We start from the raw sequence: 21,530 nt of genomic DNA on the forward strand, positions 1-21,530 counted from the left end.
ATCCAAATTCGCAATTAATAGTCCAGATCTCTGCTTTCGTGGTTGTCCGGATAAAGGTACTTATCTACACATTTGGTGGCATTGTCCACTTGTACATATATTTTGGGAAAAGATTTTCAATATTGCCGTTAAATTATTTAATTGTACTGTTATACCAGACTCAATGGAAAAAAGGAAAAACTGCGCCAACTTAAATCACCTAGCACTCATGCCAGATGTACATGACATAAAATAACATATAAAGCAATCATGTAAAAAATGTCCCAAAGGTGAATTGTCTTGTGGGTGTTAACATCTGAGACGAACAGCACCGCAGTGAACGTTTAAACCATCCGTGAGAACCGCCACCACATGGAAAGCCTCTTACCAGATTGATAAGTAAAAACTAAGACATGGAGTACTTTGCGCTCATTACTTTCTTATTCTCAAATTGAAAATATGTTATATTGCCTCTTTTTGTATAAATCCATGCTTCAATACTGTATTGTATTGCCACCATTCGATATGCTGCGATTGCTATTATTCCTTGATTTAAAATAAAATAAAATCTTTAAAGAAATATAATTCATACACCCTCAATATGAATAGGGCATGAGATTTTGCATTGATCCAACAGTTTTAAAATATGCATGTAGCAAGTCCACAAGTAAAATTGCAGTATATGATAAATTGAAGGCAATCCTCTAACTGTCAAATAGTTGCTGGTACCACAGTAACCCATCTGCCAGCAAATAGGATAAGACAAAATGTATCCATAGTTGATAGGCTTTACAACAAAAATGAGCTCATTATAAAGAAAAACTGGCCATATATTTGCCATGTTTTTGAAAGTATATTGAAATAAGTATCCATAGAAGAGCCAATTATTTCTAGGGTGTAAACTAGTAAACACATCAAGAATTTTTTTTTTTTTTAATTCGGACTCTAACATAACTCTAAAATAACATTTGGAAAGGAAATAATTAATGTTAGGCAAAGTCTGGAAATCATAACAAAGTGTCTGTTGAACCTGGTAACATATGTACATACACTATATTACCAAAAGTATTGGGACGGCTGCCTTTACACAAGCATGAACTTTAATAGCACCCCAGTCATAGGTGTGCGCAGCCTATTGCATTAGGGTGTGCACCCCAAAGCTCAAACATATTTGCATGTGCATATACAGTATACTGATGGTGTCATCAGAGCAGTGGACAGTGTCAGAAGTTTTTATTTTTATTATTTTAGGAGCCACATTAGGGACTTTGGTGAAATATCAGGGGTCTATTTCTGTGCTGCACGTTTAACGCAGTATATTTCTGTGTACTGCACGTTTAATGCAGTATATTTCTGTGCATTACTGCACGTTTAATGCAGTATATTTCTGTGCGTTACTGCATGTTTAACGCAGTATATTTCTGTGTGTTACTGCATGTTTAACGCAGTATATTTCTGTGCATTACTTCATGTTTAACGCAGTATATTTCTGTGCATTACTGCATGTTTAACGTTGTATATTTCAGTGTGTTATGTGCCATTTAATGCTGTATTTTTCTGTGCATTAGTGCACATTTAACGCCGTATATTTTGGTGCAATCTGCACCACACAGGATGATTAGGGTGTGCCCAGGCACACCTGGCACACCCTGTGCGCACACCTATGACCCCAGTCAGGTTTAATATTGAGTTGGCCCACCCTTTGCAGCTATAACACCTTCAATTCTTCTGGGAAGATTGTCCACAAGGTATGGGAATGTCTGACTATTCCATTTGTAAGGTCAGGCACTGATGTGGACGAGAAGGCCAGTCAAGTTCCTTCACCCCAAACTCGCTCTTCCATGTCTTTATGGACCTTGTTTGTGTACTGGTGCACAGTCATGTTGGAACAGGAAGGGACCATCCCCAAACTATTCCCACAAAGTTGGGAGCATGACATTTTCCAACATGTTATGGTATGCTGACGTCTTAAGAGTTCCCTTCACTGGAACTAAGAAGCCAAGCCCAACCCCTGAAATACAACCTCACACCACAATCCCCCTCTCCACCAAATGATTTGGACCAGTGCACAAAGCAAGGTTCATAAAGATGTTACTTGTTTATTATATTTAAGATTTAATACCTCAAAGATATGATGTGGGTTAAATGAGATTTCGTTTTGACCAAGAGTGAAAGCTTTAACACAATAACATTTATTAGTGCGTAGTTGAAAGTCTCTAATACACAGCCATCTACATATCTATAGTAGGGATGAGCCGAACTCCCCCGGTTCGGTTCGCAGCAGAACATGCGAACAGGCAAAAAATTTGTTCGAACACGCGAACACCATTAAAGTCTATGGGACACGAACATCAAAAGTGCTAATTTTAAAGGCTAATATGCAAGTTATTGTCATAAAAAGTGTTTTGGGACCTGGGTCCTGCCCCAGGGAACATGTATCAATGCAAAAAAAAGTTTTAAAAACTGCAGTTTTTTCAGGAAAAGTGATTTTAATAATGCTTAAAGTGAAACAATAAAAAGTGAAATATTCCTTTAAATTTCATACCTGGGGGGTGTCTATAGTATGTCTGTAAAGCAGCGCATGTTTCCCGTGTTTATAACAGTCCTTGCACAAAATGAAATTTCTGAAGGAAAACAGTCATTTAAAACTACTCCTGGCTATAATGAATTGCTGGATCCCGGCAATACAGATAAAAGTAATTGAAAACAACAACATGGGTTGTCCATTACAAGGCCCTTTGGGTCTGGTATGAATGTTAAGGGGAACCCTGTAGCAAATAAAAAAAAATGGCGTTTGGTTTCCCTCAAAAATCCATACCAGACCCTTATCCGAGCACGCAACCTGGCAGGCCGCAGGAAAAGAGGGGGGACAAGAGAGCTCGCCCCCTCCTGAACCGCACCAGGCCACATGCCCTCAACATGGGGAGGATGTCCCCATGTTGATGGGGACAAGGGCCTCATCCCCACAACCCTTGCCAGATCCCGGCCCCCCTATGTGAATTGGTAACCCCTACCATTTCACCCAAAAAAGTGAGGAAAAAAGGAAAAAAACACACACACAAAGTTGGGACAAGTCCTTTAATAAAAAAAAATAGCAGCGCCGTAATCTTTCTACGAGTCCGACCCACCGGTACGAACGATACCGCCTCCATAGGAGGCTTCTGGCCGAATGACGCGTGGCCCATCTGACAGTTCTTTTTTGACCGAGGGTGGGCCACCCATGACGTGGATGGGTGATCCTACCCCCTCTGACGCAACAGAGGTTTCCCGCAATGCGTCAGAGGGGGCAGGGTCACCCGTGACACCCCCGTGGCATCAGAGGGGGCGGGTCACCCATCCACGTCACGTGTGGCCCCGCCCTCAGTTTTAAAAGAACTGTCAGAAGGGTCGCACGTCATTCGGCCGGGAGCCTCCTATGGAGGCAGTATCATTTGTATCAGCGGGTCGGACTCGTAAAAGAATTGCGGCGCTGGAATTTTGTGTATTTTTTTTTATATTAAAGGACTTGTCCTAACTTGTGTGTGTGCTTTTTTCCTTTTTTATCACTTTTTGGGTGAAATGGTAGGGGTACAATGTACTCCGTTACCAATTCACATGGGGGGGCCAGGATCAGGAGGTCCCCTTTGTTAAAGGGGGCTTTCAGATTCCAATAACCCCACTGTCCTCAGACCCCCACAACCACCGGGCAAGGGTTGTGGGGATAAGGCCATTGTCCCCATCAACATTGGGACATCCTCCCCATGTTGAGGGCATGTGGCCTGGTACGGTTCAGGAGAGGGGGGGCGCTCTCTCGCCCCCCCTTCTCCTGAGGCCTGCCAGGTTGCGTGCTCAGATAAGGGTCTGGTATGGATTTTTGGGGGAACCCCACGGCATGTTTTATTAATTTTGGCCCTTAATATCCATACCAAACTTTTAAAGGGTGTTCCGCAGCTTTCAAATTTACCGCCAATACCCCAAATTGTTCGCTATTCGGCGAACGAGCGAATAGCCAATGTTCGGGTTGAACTTATGTTCAACCCAAACATAAATTTCATCCATAATCTATAGTCTAATCTATAGTCTACAACAAGGAAGAAACTATTATGCCGCGTACACACGATCGGAAATTCCGACAAAAACACGCTCGGAAATTTCGACAAAAAAGTCCGATGTGAGCTTTTTTGGTCAGAAATTCCAACCGTGTGTATGCTCAATCAGACTTTTGCAGCCGGAATTTCTGCCAACAAAAGATTGAGAGCAGGTTCTATATTTTTCTGACGGAAAAAGTTCCTTTAGGAAAATCCGCTCGTTTCCGCTGCGCAAAACATGCATGCTCAGAATCAAGCTGAACTGCCTATTGAACTTCATTGATCTCAGTTTGTCGTACATCTTGTACGTCACCGCGTTCTTGACGGTCGGAATTTCCAACAAGATTTGTGTGACCGTGTGTATGCAACACAAGTTTGAGCCAACATTTCATCAGAAAAAATCCACGGTTTTCTTGTTGGAATTTCAGATCGTGTGTACGCGGCATTAGGTTAAAAAAAAAGGATTACATGAAGAAATACAGAGTATATTCCTTAAAACATTAATCTACAAACATATTTAGTTACAAGTATAAAGCAGACCTTTCCCATATTTACCCTTTGGTTCCATTCTGATGGCTGCTCTCCCATAAAAGTGAATATTCCCTCCCATCTAGTCTGTGTATATCATTACAGGCTGACGCCTCATTGGTTGGCATAGCGTGGCTCTTGATTGGAGGGCTTGCCTATTACTGGTTACGGACTGGATACATCTCCAATCCCTATACTTTGCATAAGTCAGCCCCCATTAATGCAAATCCTTGTGACTATTCTGGGTGGAAGATTAAATAGAATTTTCCCGGGAAGTTAAGTATTGATTATGGGTTGGCCTCCCTTCATTGCATATCCCAGAATGGGATCCTTTGAAGGAAGTATGTGTAAAACAATGAGGTTTGGATCTCCATTGTTTGTATACACAACCCTAGGCACCATCTTGTCTGCTTAACCTTGACTTCTTGGTGGCTTGGTTACATAGATACAAAGATAACTGAAATATATTCATAATTACAATATTTGACAGCTATAAATGGAGATTCCACATAAACCCAACGGGAACAAAGACATGGGTGAGCAAGTTTGGGGTGGAGCAACTTGACTGACCTGCCCACAGTCCTGACCTCAACCCGATAGAACACCTTTGAGATGAATTAGAGTGGAGACTGCAAGCCAGGCCTTTTTGTCCTCATCAATGCCTGACTTCACAAATGCGCATCTGGAAGAATGGTCAAACATTCCCATAGACACACTTCTAAACTTGTGCACAGCCTTTCCAGAGGAGCTGAAGCTGTTAAAGCTGCAAAGGGTGGGTCAGCTCAATATTTAACCCTACAGACTAAGACTGGGATTCCACTAAAGTTCATGTGCATGTACTTTTGGTAGTAAAGTGTATTGTCAGATGGAATACTAATCCCACAGGAGGAAGATGAGTGATCAATGAATCCAGCATATATGAAGTTATCTATAGTGATCATGACTACAAGTCAAATCCATAGTGATACTCCATATTCCTATAACACATGTTCCTGGATAGAACTCTAGAGGATTTGGGTGCTTCAGCAACTAGCAGCTGGAAACTGGATCAGAAAACTAGAAAGAGGATATTTGCCAGCACACCACGGATCATCAAGTAGCGTCCAAACAAATTATTTATTGAAACATGATCACAGAACAGCAAATGCCACTTTTCGGAGTCACGCATGTGACATACAATCCAGTCACAGTCTGGCACGTTGTATGCAATCTAGCCACAATCTGTATCCCAATTAGCAATATGTATCTACACTAGCTGTTTTGACCACTCATTAAAGCAGAACTACAAACCAAACAAAAAAGCTATTTAACCACCTCAGCTCCTGAAGGTTTGACCAGGCCATGTTTGCGATATAGCACTACATTACTTTAACTGGCAATTGCACGGTTATGCAATGCTGTACCCAAATAAAATGTCCTTTTTTCCCATAAATAAAGCTTTCTTTTGGTGGTAGATCATCTCCGCAGTTTTAATAAACAAGAAAGACTGACAATTTTGAAAATATTTTTTTTACTTTCTGCTATAAAAGACATCCAATAAAAAAATGTAAAAAAAAAAATGTCATCATAAATTTAGGCCAATATGTATTCTGCTGCCTATTTTTGGTAAAAAAAATCCCAACAGGCACAAATTGATTGGTTTACGCATACAGTAGCGTCTACAAGCTTGTAATTTTAAGTTATGAATTTTTTTTACTAGTAATGGCAGCAATCATCGACTTATAGCGGGAGTTCGACATTGCGGCGGACAACTCAGAATCTAAAGCCCTGTACACACGATCAGTCCATCCGATGAGAACAGTCCGAAGGAGCGTTCTCATCGGTTAACCGATGAAGGTGACTGATGGTCTGATGTGCCTACACACCCATCAGTTAAAAGACCGATCGAGTCCAACGCGGTGACATAAAACACAACGACGTGCTGAGAAAAATTAAGTTCAATGCTTCCAAGCATGCGTCGACTTGATTCTGAGCATGCGCAGGTTTTTAACCGATGCTTTTGCATACTAACCGTCGGTTTTGACCTATCGGTTAGGCGTCCTTCGTTTAATTTTAAAGCAAGTTCTAACATTTTTGACCGAAGGATAACTGACCGATGGGGCCCACACACCATCGGTTTTGACCGATAAAACGGTCCTTCAGTCCATTTCCATCGGTTTTGACCGACCGTGTCTACGCCGCCTAAGTGACACTTTTTTGGGAACCAGTAACACCAATACAGTGATCAGTGCTAAAAATAATCCACTGTGCCCGAGGGCCCCGTACCCCTTAACGCCTTCCATGAGGTCAGTGATCAGAGCATGGGTCGTGGCACAAGCATTAAGACCCACTGATCGTGCTACCTTCTCCCCTCACGCGCCCCTATGGAGAAACCCCAACTTGGTCCACTTTTTGGACTACCCGGACCCGGTGGTATGGACGGCCTACGGGATTAAGACCTTAAGCCACGTTGTAGTGAATGGTACCCTGAGGACGTTTGATGACTTGAAAACGCGATATGACCTACCTAATACTAATTTTTTTAGATACCTACAATTGCGCCATGCGTTTCAGGCCCAGTTAGGAGGGAATCCTTTGGTTCTGGAGTCTGGGGACCTGGAATCACTGGCTCGTAGTGAACCACTTCCCAAGGAGGTATCCAGCCTCTATAAAGACCTTTTCCCCGAGACTACCGGGTTGCTGTCGCCTTGTAGGCGCGCTTGGGACTCGGTGACCACGGGATTGGACAGGGACGACTGGGATGATGTCTGGGGGGCGGCTTTCCAGGCCTTAGTCTCTACAAGAGACAGACTTATACACTACAAGTTCCTACATAGGGTGTACCTGACTCCTGCCAGACTGGCTAGAATGTTCAGGGGTCAGGGATCGGCTTGCTGACGGTGCTCCATGCCTACTGCCGATTTTATGCATGTCTTTTGGGAATGCCCCCAGATTCAGGCATACTGGCAGGCAGTGGTGGATTGCATCCGGTCGGTCACTACTATTTCGATCCCCATGACTGTGGAGGTGTGCTTGCTACTTTTGGTTGAACCCCTAGCTACAACTAGGGCTATAAGGACTCTTCTCATTCTTGTGCTCTTCTATGCTAAGAAACAAATTATTCTTTCTTGGAAAAGTTCCTCTGCCCCGACGGTGACAGCCTGGAAGGTATTAGTCAACAAAGCCATCCCATTTTACAAAGCCACATACTTGAGTAGAGGGGCATTGACCAAGTTCGATAAGGTGTGGGGGGTTGGATGGCCTCCACAGATACGGTATCAGACTAAGCTACTTTGATGGAGAAGTTTAGTGGCCAGCAGCTACAGTGGTCGGGGAATCCTGAAGGAGGGAATTGTGGAGAAATATGATCCACACGCATAGGGGTGACAGTTCAGGTTTGTGGAGGATCTTGGGGTAAGCTATTGCTATGGATGGGCTCCTTAGGAGAGAACAGGGCCATACGTCATTTGATTTGGCACTGGAGCTGGGTGTAGGCGGAAGAGTCTTAGGTATATTATGTGGGGGGGATCGGTTGTGCTCTGACCCATATTTCATTTCTATTCATCCTAGCCCGTTCAGCGAACGCTGACGGGGTTCAATGCGAGCATTTCTGTCCCCCCATTCCTCCCCCCCCCCTCTTTTTTCCAACTTTTTTTTTTTGTTTTTCTTTCCTTCCCTTCAGTTTTGTCATGTTCGGGTTTTGTACACCGGTCTCTGTGTTTTAACCGGTCAATGTTGGTCACATATGTGGCCTGTTATTGTATACGTGTTTTGAAAACTCAATAAAAAATAATTTTACAAAAAAAAATAAAAAAAATAATCCACTGTCACTGTACTAATGACACTGGCAGGGAAGGGGTTAAAATCAGGGGCAATCAAAGGGTTAAATGTGTGCCTAAAATGTGCTTGCTTACTGTGCACATTTGCACTACCTTCCCTACTGACAGAACGACAGTCTTCCTTGGTTAGATAGGCAGATAGTCGTTCTGCTTCTTTCCCGAATGATCGTCGGGTCCCGGCGGACATTGAATCCACTGGATCCGCTGATCGGAGTGGATCGCAGGTGGCGCACGGGCGCGTGTTCCCCTAGATCCGGAAATGTCAGATCACATACTAGATACATTCACTCCCTGCTGCAGTGAATGTACGTGGGGCAGCCATTAAATGGTTAATTCATATTTTTATTCAAAGCAAACTCACCCATCCATCCTTGTCTCCATACTTTATTTTGCTGAAATCACTTTGAAAAAACACACCCCTAGCATTTCTAGCCATGGCCATGTTGAGTAAGGGCAGATAGGAAGGTATATCTTATTTATTTGTTTAAACTTGTTTTTCTATTTACTAATGCTAGCAACATAGGGATTAAAAATAATAGTCAATGTTGACTGAGAAAGTGAAGTTCTGTTTAAGGTGTATGTTCTGCCAAAACTTTATTCCTTTGTTTTGGATGGAGCAAGGAAGTGTCAGGTTTTTACTGCTATACCTTCATAAATCACATTCCAATCAGGAATACAAATTTGTAGGTATCTACACTAGCTGTTTTGAACACTCATTAAAGCAGAACTACTCTGCATCTCATCACCACAAACCAAAAAGCAATTTGATTAAAAAAAAATTTTTTTTCACTCAAAGCAAATCCATCCCTGTTTTCATGCTTTATTTTGATAAGAAATTGCTTTACAAATCAGCAGGGCAGATGATTAATGTAGCAATTACTTCCTTGAATCCATCTGGCCTTAGCTCAGGCATATGGACAAGAGGGTGTGCTTTGCTGAGAAAACCCCTCCTCCTCTCCTGAAGACTCCTGGGATGTATGACATAATTTCCCTAGGCCTGGAAACCAGGAAGTACCTGAAAAAAATGTAAAAGAAAAAACTTTCAAACAAGTAAATATGATACCTCTTCCTCTCTATTCACCACCATTTAGAGTGTGTGTCCTGCCAAAACGTTATTTCATCATTTTGGATGGAATGGGGAAGGGAAATAACTCCGGTCAAGTTTTTACTGCAATTGAGTAAACCAGATATTTACCTGCATTTTATGTCATGTTGACAATATTTTTCTAGACAGAAAGCGGGGGTAACTTATCAAGAACAACACAGATAGAAATAAAAATATTTTTCTTAAGTAGAGTAGGTTAAATCCAGGGCCACTGTCCATATTTAAATGTTTGTCTGTATCCCTGCTGTAGATTTTCTCTAAAAATCCTGTGAGACCAGGGCCGGACTGGCCTACCAGGATACCGGAAAATTTCCCTGTAGGTTACCTGCTCTGGGGCCGCTTTGAGCTGCGGCTGCAGTGCTTCCCTCTCTGTAGCAAAGTTCCGACCCCCTAGACTGGCTGGTGTGATAGTAGTGTTTCCCGCCTATCACACAAGCCGGTCTAGAGGGGCGGGACTTTGTTACAGCGCGCCCGCCAAGCATAGACCCAGCCAGCTCCATGATACACAGTGGGAGAAATGCCGGCTGTGTTTGTTACTTGCCAGGCGATGGCGAGTCTAAATTTTAGGCACAGTGAGGCTGTAATGGTTGGGCAAATCGAGGCTGCATTTGATGGGCACAGTGAGACTGCATTCATGGGCATAGTAAGGCTGTAATGATGGGCACAGTGAAACTACAATTATGGGCACAGTGAGGCTGTAATGGTGGGCACAGTGAGGCTGCATTTACGGGCACAGTAAGGCTGTAGTGATGGGCACAGAGAGTCTGCATTCACAGGCAAAGTGAGGCTGCATTCATGGGCACAGTGAGGCTGCATTTATGGGCACAGTGAGGCTGCAATCAATGGGCACAGTGAGGCTGTAATTGATGGGCACGGTGAGGCTGCATTCATGGGCACAGTGAGGCTGTAATGGTGGGCACAGTGAGGCTGCAATGGCTGAGCAAATCGAGGCTGCATTTGATGGGTACAGTGAGACTGCATTCATGGGCACAGTGAGGCTGTAATTATTGGCACAGTGAGAATGCATAATGGGCACAGTGAGGCTGTAGTGGTGGGTACAGTGAGACTGAATTCATGGGCACAGTGAGGCTGCAATTATAGGCACAGTGAGGCTGCAATTATTTATACAGTGAGGCTGCAATTGATGGACACAGTGAGGCTGTAATGGTGAGCACAGTGAGTCTGCATTCACGGGCACAGTGAGGCTGTAATGGTGGGCACAGTGGGGCTGCATTCACGGGCACAGTCAGGCTGTAATGGTGGGCACAGTGAGGCTACATTCACGGGCACAGTGAGGCTGCAATCGATGGGCACAGTTAGACTGTAATTGATGGGCACAGTGAGGCTGCATTCACGGGCACAGTGAGGCTGCAATGGTGGACACAGTGAGACTGCATTAACAGGCACAGTGAGGCTGCAATGGTGGGCACAGTGAGGCTGCATTCACAGGCACAGCGAGACTGCAATCAATGGGCAAGGTGATGTTGCGTTCATAGACATGGTGAGGCTGCATTTGATGGGCATGGTGGGACTGCATTTGAATTGATGGGCACAGTAAGGCTGCATTCACAGGCACACTGAAGCTGCATTCACAGGCACAGTTAGGCTGCATTCACGGGCACAGTAAAGCTGAATTTGATGGGCACAGTGAGGCTGCATTGATGGGCACGGTTAGGCTGCATTGAGCTCTTGTATCATGTCTGCAGTCTCTGAGTGTCTCTTGCAGCATGTCTGCATTCTCTTACCATCTTTAGTATGATGTCCTCAATCTCTAACCATCTCCTATATCATCTCCTCAGTCTCCTCAGTGAGCAAGATCCAGTGACAGCAAGTGTACCTGTCCCCAGGATCTCAAGTTCTTCAGTGATCTGCGCAAGGTACCTGAATTCCCCTAATCCTCCATCCCTCTTCTGCTAACTTTGTGTTTAATAAAAAGCATTGAAAAGACTCAGAGACTGGCCACCATGTTCTATGTAACTTCTTAACCCTAGACTTTGAGCTAACATGGTGAACAGTGGATTAGCGGCAGACCCAAAAACGAACCAGCAGCTCCTATGGGATAGTGTTGAGCAGAATATGCCATATTCGATTTCGCGATATATCTCGAATATATATTCGAAAATTCGAGATATATTCGCTAAATTCGAATATTCGTGATATTTTATCGAAATTAAATGATTGCGATTTTTCGCTATTGCGAATGCGAAAATAATTGCAAATTTTTAATAACTGCGGTAGGAGCACTCTAATTGGCTCACAATATTCTTGATATTTTGTCGAAATTTCGCAAAATGCGAATGCGATATTGATGGCGAAATTTCGACAACAGCGCTAGGAGCACTCTGATTGGCTCAGAATATTCGTGATATTTTATCGAAATTTCGCAAAATGCGAATGCGATATTTATTGCGCAATTTCGATAAATGCTGGAGGAGCGCTCTGATTGGCTCAGAATATTCGTGATATTTTATCTAAATATCGCAACATGCGAATGCGATATTTATTGCGCAATTTCGAGAAATGCTGTAGGAGCACTCTGATTGGCTCAGAATATTCGTTATATTTTATCGAAATATCGCAACATGCGAATGCGATATTTATTGCGCAATTTCGAGAAATGCTGTAGGAGCGCTCTGATTGGCTCACTCTGAAATCGAATATTCGAGATATTTTAACGCAATTTCACAAAATGCGAATGCGAAATTGATTGCAGATATTTCGAAAACTGCTGTAGCAGCACTCTGAAATCGAATGATATTTTAGCCAAAAACATATTGCGATTGCGATTTTTTGATCGCGCATGCGCAATCGCGCGAACAACACGCGACCATTTCCTGGACCCTTGCCAGTTTCCAACTTTATGATCGCAACGCAATCGCAGAGCAAGATGGTTGGAAGTAATTTCACTGTATCTGAGGAAAAGATGCTGATTTGTGTAAGTATTTTGACCACTGTTATTTCATTATCTTCAACTGCATTTTAGTCTAGTTTAAAAGTTAGTATATATGATCAGATATTAGTATTTCACAAACAATGTGTCTCCTGCTTTTACAAAACTACAAGTCCCAGCATGCCTGGACAGCTGCAGACACCCTGGTTGGTAAATGTGTATTTAGGCACTTTTCCTTGTTATTTAGCATAATGAATTTAACATTTTTTTGGACATAGGACGTATGCGAACGTCCTGACTTCAGGGTCCTCAAGGCCCAAGGACGTTCGAATACATATTGCCCTTTAGATGTTGCAGAACTACAACTTCCAGCATGCCTGGGAATGCTGGCACTTCTAGTATTGTAAGTTCTGCAGGCCCACATTTTTCAGGCCTTTATGCACGGGTCTCTAAACTGTGGCACCCTAGATGCAGCAAAAGTAAAATTCTTAGCATGCACTGACAGACCGTGGCTGATGGGAGTAGTAGTTTTGCAACAGCTGGAGGTGGACTGGTCTTGAAACCCTGAGTTAGGTAACAAACCCGTAGTGTTTTGCAACCATTCTGCCTCCAGCTGTTTTTTTTCTGTTGAAAAGCCTGTGGCGTGCAAAACACAACCCAAAAACTCCACCCGGTGCAGGGAAAAATGTGCACACACCTAAAGAGTGACATCACAAAAAACTGCGACGGTTGCATACGTCAGTGGTCCTCCGAAAAGGTCCCGTCTCTGACCCCCCGGGGCGTTAGGCTCCTGACAGGGAAAAGAGTTACTGTGGTCCATACAGCCGAAGCCATATAAACCCATCTCGGTCCAAGCAGCCGAAGCCACAAGGACCCAACATCCTCGGAGGGACTGCCGAAACAGAACCCTCCTCGGTGAGGCTCCCCCGAAGGGAGACCCCATGAGAGCCGGTGAACCTAACCAGAAGGCCGAGTCTACCAACTCCCAAGACTTTCAGAGACCGGCCCGAGGACCAGCACCCTACTCGCCACACATAAAGTGCAAGCACCAAAACAAAAAGAGTGACAAACAAAACAGAACACGGGGAAAAATAATAAAAGAAAGTGGGGAAAAGGAAGATGGGAGAGTGAGGAAAGTGACCAATGTGAAATAATTCTGCCTCCAGCTGTTGCAAAACTAAAACTCCCTGCATGCAACTGGCTGCAATTACCCCCCCCCCTCTCCCCCAATGTGAATGTACAGGGTATATTCACATGGGCTGTGGCTTACAGTGTGCTTCTAGCTGAAGCAAATTCGGCGCTGCAGCTCAAACCCTCAGCGGGAAACTACTGTGAACCCCATGCCCCTCTGACTGTACCTTAAAAACACTACACCACACTAAATATAAATGAAAAAACAAAACATATACACATACCCCTACATAACCACCCTCACCTCCACATTAAAAGAAAACATCTTGTACGGCACTGTTTCCTAAACGGAGCCTACAGCTGTTGCAATACAACTCCCCGTTATTACCGGACAGCCATTAACTGTCCAGGCATGCTGGGAGTTAAAGTATAATTGTTGTACAGCTGGTGACGGTGAGCTACATGGTGTATCAGAGCATGCTGGTAGTTGTAGTTGTTAAATAACATCAACTCCATTATTTATTCAAAATTAATTCATCAAAAAGTCAAAATAAACAAACATATTATTGTTCCTATATAAAGATAGGGATGAAAAAAAATAATCTATTGTACAGGCCCATTATCAGTGTCCAAAAATAATTATAGCGGTCAGATGAATAGCAACGCATATCTCCCCTATACGTGTATCCTGTGTTGTTAATAATATATACATAATTATGCAAATGATAATGGCTGCTATATTTATGCAAAAAAGGTGGCGACCGAAATGGCAGGATATAAAATCTGTCATGTTACCCCTGTCATTGATTAATAAGGCGAGAATGCTTCCAATTGTTGAATACCATACATTTACGCCATATATCCATAAGGCTTTAAAAAACAGTATTACAATATACTTTGTTTTTCATCTTGCAGAGGTTCCTAGAAAAGGGGTACGACCAGCTCCGCAGGCAGCCTGAGAAAAAGGCTGTGGTCAGCGCCCTAATGACCGACTTCGGCGGCCAACACAATCACCTGGCGATTGTGAAGAAGTGGTCTGACCTGAAGAGGCGCCACATGGAACAGGTCAGACGTCTTCGGGATAGATATCATCCAGGTAAGTTATTGTTGACAGTTATGTTTTTTTTTTCCAAAGTGTATTGAACTCGAGAGAGAGGAGCCGGCCTGCAGGAGTTGGGAGGCCTCCCCCAGAGGCAATCTGCCACCTTTCTCCATGCCCCGGGTGGCAATGGCGGGTGTGAGGGGGTCCTCCCAACCCCACCTCGCATAGCACACCCACCGGGGGCGGGGCTGAGACCACCAAACTCAATTCACATGTAGCCGAGAGCAGGATCCGAACCCCTAGCTGCAGAGGTGAATCGCTTGTCAGCGCAGTGGCAATCGCGTTGAGCCACCGCAGCTCCTTTGGTGACAGTTATGTAAGGTCATATGTAATTCATGTAAGGTCAGATGTTGTTAACCAAGATGCCATGTTGTGCTAACATATATCACCACCAGCCAAGGTATTCATAGTACTGTTGAAAAAAGACATGGGACAGCAGACAGGAACACAGAAGTTATGTGGGAACATACTTTTCCCATTGCTTTGCATGGGACTTTAAACAAAAACCCAGACCCTCACCAATGTGGGTAGTTAAGGGATAAATTAACGATCCTATACTTTAAGTGGACGTATAGGTAACATGTGACCAAGTGTTATTGAAATATCTACAGCTGTTATGAAGTAACATGTATTTCCCATAGAGTTGAATGGGACTTTAAAGAAAAACCCCGACCATGGCAAATGGGGGTGGGTAAGGGTTAAACCACCTATCCTATGTTTGTGGCTGACATATAAGTAACCTGTGTGCCAAGTTTCATGTAAATATCTTTAGCCGTTTGGACGTGATGCTGGAACATACATACATACATACATGCACACACACGTTGAGTTTTATATATATAGATTCCCACTAAATTCCTGTGTTAGGCATGGGGTTGTTATAGTAATCCCGTGTGCTCCATCAGGCCCTTTTTTTAACATGAGATCGTCTGAACAAAACAAAGGAGACAAAAACAGCTCATTTTAACATGGTGGCAGCCCAGCTCACGCTCAGTCCCCTGTAGTGCCCACAAGACCCTTTAATATAACATTGTCCCATTGGTTAACTGTCTATATAAATCAATTTGTATTCATATACAATACAGCAGAGTACACAGAATTTGCATACGTCATTAGAAAATATTTTTATAATATATGAACATTGTGTTATTATAGGAGCTCCAATACCAGTTGTGCGCGCCAAGCGCAGAAGGCGCCAGGCCGATGAGGAGGAGGAGGAGGCGGCAGAGGAGGATGCGGCAGAGGAGGAGATGGATGAGGAGGAGCAGCCAGGGCCCTCCCACTCGCCAAACCCAGCTCCTGTTGAGGTGCAAGCTGAGGAGCTTCCCCCCCCCCCACCCCAACTTCTCAAGGAGACGAGCAGGAGGAAGACAGCGGTCCTGTGAGCCTCGCTCAGGAAGGTAAATATGTGCACAATGATTAATAACATTTCAACAATAAAATGTAGATATAAAAATGGACAACATATAAAGCGCACCCGTCAGATTGTAGAACCATAATATGGTATTTATGATAGAAGTATACAGGTAGTGCAGAATTATTAGGCAAGTTGTATTTTTGAGGATTCATTTTATTATTGAACAACAACCATGTTCTCAATGAACCCCAAAAACTCATTAATATCAAAGCTGAATATTTTTGGAAGTAGTTTTTAGTTTGTTTTTAATGTTAGCTATTTTAGGGGGATATCTGTGTGTGCAGGTGACTACTATTACTGTGCAGAATTATTAGGCAACTTAACAAAAAAATAAATATATACCCATTTCAATGATTTATTTTTAACAGTGAAACCAATATAACATCTCAACATTCACAAATACACATTTCTGACATTCAAAAACAAAACAAAAACAAATCAGTGACCAATATAGCCACCTTTCTTTGCAAGGACACTCAAAAGTCTGACATCCATGGATTCTGTCAGTGTTTTGATCTGTTCACCATCAACATTGCGTGCAGCAGCAACCACAGCCTCCCAGACACTGTTCAGAGAGGTGTACTGTTTTCCCTCCTTGTAAATCTCACATTTGATGATGGACCACAGGTTCTCAATGGGGTTCAGATCAGGTGAACAAGGAGGCCATGTCATTAGTTTTTTTTATTTAATACCCTTTCTTGCCAGCCACGCTGTGGAGTACTTTGACACGTGTGATGGAGCATTGTCCTGCATGAAAATCATGTTTTTCTTGAAGGATGCAGACTTCTTCCTGTACCACTGCTTGAAGAAGGTCTCTTCCATAATCTGGCAGTAGGACTGGGAGTTGATCTTGACTCCATCCTCAATCCGAAAAGGCCCCACAAGCTCATCTTTGATGATACCAGCCCAAACCAGTACTCCACCACCACCTTGCTGGCGTATGAGTCGGACTGGAGCTCCCTGCCCTTTACCAATCCAGCCACAGGCTCTTCCATCTGGCCCATCAAGACTCACTCTCATTTCAGCAGTCCATAAAACCTTAGAAAAATCTTTCTTGAGATATTTATTGGCACAGTCTTGACGTTGCAGCTTGTGTGTCTTGTTCAGTGGTCGTCGTCTTTCAGCCTTTCTTACCTTGGCCATGTCTCTGGGTATTGCACACCTTGTGCTTTTGGGCACCCCAGTGATGTTGCAGCTCTGAAATATGGCCAATCTGGTGGCAAGTGGCATCTTGGCAGCTGCACGCTTAACTTTTCTCAGTTCATGGGCAGTTATTTTGCGCCTTTGTTTTTCCACACGCTTCTTTTGTTTGATGATCACGCTTCAGAAGCTTTGCAATTTTAAGAGTGCTGCATCCCTCTGCTAGATATCTCTCTATGTTGGACTTTTCAGAGTCTGTCAAGTCCTTCTTTTGGCCCATTTTGCCAAAGGAAAGGAAATTGACTAATAATTATGCACACCTGATATAGAGTGTTGATGTCATTAGACCACACACCTTCTCATTACAGAGATGTACATTACCTAATATGCCTAATCGGTAGTAGGCTTTCGAGCCTATACAGCTTGGAGTAAGACAACATGCATAAAGAGGATGATGTGGTCCAAATACTCATTTGCCTAATAATTCTGCACTCCCGGGATGTGTTAGACCCATAACAAGTGTATACACATGATAATGATTGATTAATAAGCAAAAAAAATATTTTATTTATTTGGTAACGTTCTTTGAAATCCAAATGTTTTTTTATTATATCCTAACAGTATCAAGAAAGATGATGAGGCAGAACGCGCTCATAAAGAAAACCCACCAGAGGATCCTGGGAAATCAACGCCAGATCCGCTACCTGACTCAACAAAATGCGCTGCTAGAGCAGCAGCAATCAAAAAATATTGCTGAGATGGAACGGCTTCAGAAGCTCAATCAGAGTTATATCTGAATTTATTTTTTTATTAAAAAATCTTATTTTTTGGAAATGTTTCATTTCTTTTTGAGATAGATTTGTAGGTTTTTCAACACATCTAACTTCACATCAAACAAATCAACATCAACACATCTAACTTCATAATAAGCAAAAACATTTTATACTATTATTTTATTTAACAGAAACCTAGGACAAACTAAAGCACACGACACAGACACGACGAACACAAAATAAACTGTTGAAAAATGAACATAACAAAAGCAACAATATATATATATATACAGAGAGAGAGAGGGAGAGCAAGAAAGAGAGAGAGAATGCAGATTAGCTCTTGCAGACAGCCCAATGGTTGCAGTATAAATGCCGCAAACCAGGGTTTAACATAAGTTTCATTGTTATAGTTACACTTGCTGTTTAGATCCGGTCTGGTAGCTTGTAGCGGAGGCTGTTGGTGGATCCGCTGTGCCAGAGAGGTCATGAAGCTTTACTCAGCATGGAGGCAGCAGCAGTAGTATTAAAATATAATGTAACTAGACAATGCATTTCCTGAGGAAAATGCGAGTGGGAATGCTGAAGAGCTTATTTGCTGAACCCCTTGCCAAAGACATTCACCATAACCACTACACTATCTTTAGGACACACAGCTTCTTTCTCTATCTGCAAAGTATGCTGACTTCCTGGTCACCCCTCCCCCCTCAAGAGGTTTCCCCTCCCCCCCAGGTCAGTGAGGAGGAATATTGCACTGAGGTAAGGAAAGCTATTTATGGAAAGAAATAACATTACAAACGCTTTTAATTCACAGATCAAATACATGAGTTAAGCCTCCAAACAAAGCTTAATAAATCCTCAACCGTACATGCGATCGATACAACGACTACACCGTTTGAAATACACAGCCCTTGTGAACGCATCGATATGAAATTTATGTTGATAAACTTAAAAATGTGGCCATGTCTGCGATTTAGAAAAGAGCGTCTTTGTGTGTTTTGCAGCAACATTTTTTAGATAATTTAACATGAGAGTCTATGAGACATAATTTCAGGCTGTTGTCCTTTAGAAGCTCCAAGAACTAAAACTAAAATACGTATCGCAGAACTGATCACATTGCCTGAAACCAGACAAGCATAGCTACGTTTTGATATAAAAATTGTGTATGAAAAGTAGATCTTGTGGGCGTGAGAGCAATTTGTTTCCCCTTTTTTTAAAGATATTTTTAATTACAAAGATCTCCAATGTTAAGGTCACATGACAGACTCTAAATCCCCTCCATAGGATTACATTATAACCGATTGCATTTTCGTAAAAAATTCGCCAAACGTAAATTGCGTTTTCACCAAAAATTGTAAACGATAACGATCTGAAAAGTCATAGCGGGATAGCTAAATATTTTGTGACCGCTTTAAAGTTTGTTTAGTGTCTGTAAGTGAAAGTATGAAGTAGCTGAAACTTTTGGCAGGGCATGTGATTTCAAAGGGGAAAAGGATGTTCTCATTGACTTCAATGTTAAAAAAAAGGGTCTAAAAGCTTAAAATTTATAGAAGTGTAAATAGTCCAAAAAAACTTGAAGAAGTCCCATCATTAGCTGAACGAGACGAACATTTTTACAGTTGAATGGTCTCAATAGCTGAAAGTATGCCGAAGTTACGCAGAACCAAAAAACGTAAGGAATAATAAGAATACTAAATTTACGGATATCAATACTGGAAATGTTTATTAAAGCATTCACACTAATTAAGATTAATACATTTACGGGTATCCATACTGGGAATGCTTATTAAAGCATTCCCACTAAGTATCACACAGGCAGGATTTACAAGCAGTAGTGTTAATAGTACTAGATAGCATAAAAACACTTGGGGAAGACTTTACAGCATCAGTAGTGGCCATAGTAGTCAATAGTGTACCCAAAAATTGGGACACAGGTGTCTTGACTGAGCTGCAATAGTAGTAGTAGACATTGACAATACAGTGTCAAATCACTCGGGCAAGAGGTGCCATGATGAACAGCAGCAGCAGCATCAGTAGTGGTAATAGTAGTATAGAGTGGCAAATAACTAGTGACATAGGTGTCTTGATTGAGCAGTAGTAGTAGTAGTAGACATTGACAATACAGAGTCATATCACTTGGGCAGGAGGTGCCATGATGAACAGCAGTGGTAATAAGAGTATATAGAGTGTGAATTAACTGCTGACATAGGTGTCTTGACTGGGCAGCAGTAGTATTATTAGCAGTAGTAGTTGATACAGAGTCATATCACTTGGGCAGGAGGTGCCATGATGAACAGCAGTGGTAATAAGAGTATATAGAGTGTGAAATAACTGCTGACATAGGTGTCTTGACTGGGCAGCAGCAGCAGCAGCAGCAGTAGTAGTATTAGCAGTAGTAGTTGATACAGAGTCATATCACTTGGGCAGGAGGTGTCATGATGAACAGCAGTGGTAATAGGAGTATATAGAGTGTGAATTAACTGCTGACATAGGTGTCTTGACTGGGCAGCAGCAGCAGCAGCAGTAGTAGTATTAGCAGTAGTAGTTGATACAGAGTCATATCACTTGGGCAGGAGGTGCCATGATGAACAGCAGTGGTAATAAGAGTATATAGAGTGTGAAATAACTGCTGACATAGGTGTCTTGACTGAGCAGCAGCAGCAGAAGCAGCAGTAGTAGTATTAGCAGTAGTAGTTGATACAGAGTCATATCACTTGGGCAGGAGGTGCCATGATGAACAGCAGTGGTAATAGGAGTATATAGAGTGTGAATTAACTGCTGACATAGGTGTCTTGACTGGGCAGCAGCAGCAGCAGCAGCAGTAGTAGTATTAGCAGTAGTAGTTGATACAGAGTCATATCACTTGGGCAGGAGGTGCCATGATGAACAGCAGTGGTAATAAGAGTATATAGAGTGTGAAATAACTGCTGACATAGGTGTCTTGACTGGGCAGCAGCAGCAGCAGTAGTAGTATTAGCAGTAGTAGTTGATACAGAGTCATATCACTTGGGCAGGAGGTGCCATGATGAACAGCAGTGGTAATAGGAGTATATAGAGTGGGAAATTACTTTTGACATAGTTGTCTTGACTGATCCAGAGGAGTCATGGGAGAAAGTCATGTGGTCAGATGAGACCATAATATAACTTTTTGGTCATAATTTCACTAACCGTGTTCGGAGGAAGAATAATGATGAGTACCATGCCAAGAACGCCATCCCTACTGTGAAGCATGGGGGTGGTAGCATCATGCTTTGGGGGTGTTTTTCTGCACATGGGACAGGGTGACTGCACTGTATTAAGGAGAGGATGACCGGGGCCATGTATTGCGAGATTTTGGGCAACAACCTCCTTCCCTGAGTTAGAGCTTTGAAGATGGGTCGAGGCTGGTTCTTCCAACATGACAATGACCCAAAGCACACAGCCAGGATAACCAAGGGGTGGCTCTGTAAGGAGCATATCAAGGTTCTGGCGTGGCCTAGCCAGTCTCCAGACCTAAACCCAATAGAGAATCTTTGGAGGGAGCTCAAACTCCGTGTTTCTCAGCGAGAGCCCAGAAACCTGACTGATGTAGAGAAGATCTGTG

The sequence above is a fragment of the Rana temporaria genome, chromosome 2 (genome assembly GCF_905171775.1).
Source record: "Rana temporaria chromosome 2, aRanTem1.1, whole genome shotgun sequence".
NCBI lineage: Eukaryota > Metazoa > Chordata > Amphibia > Anura > Ranidae > Rana > Rana temporaria.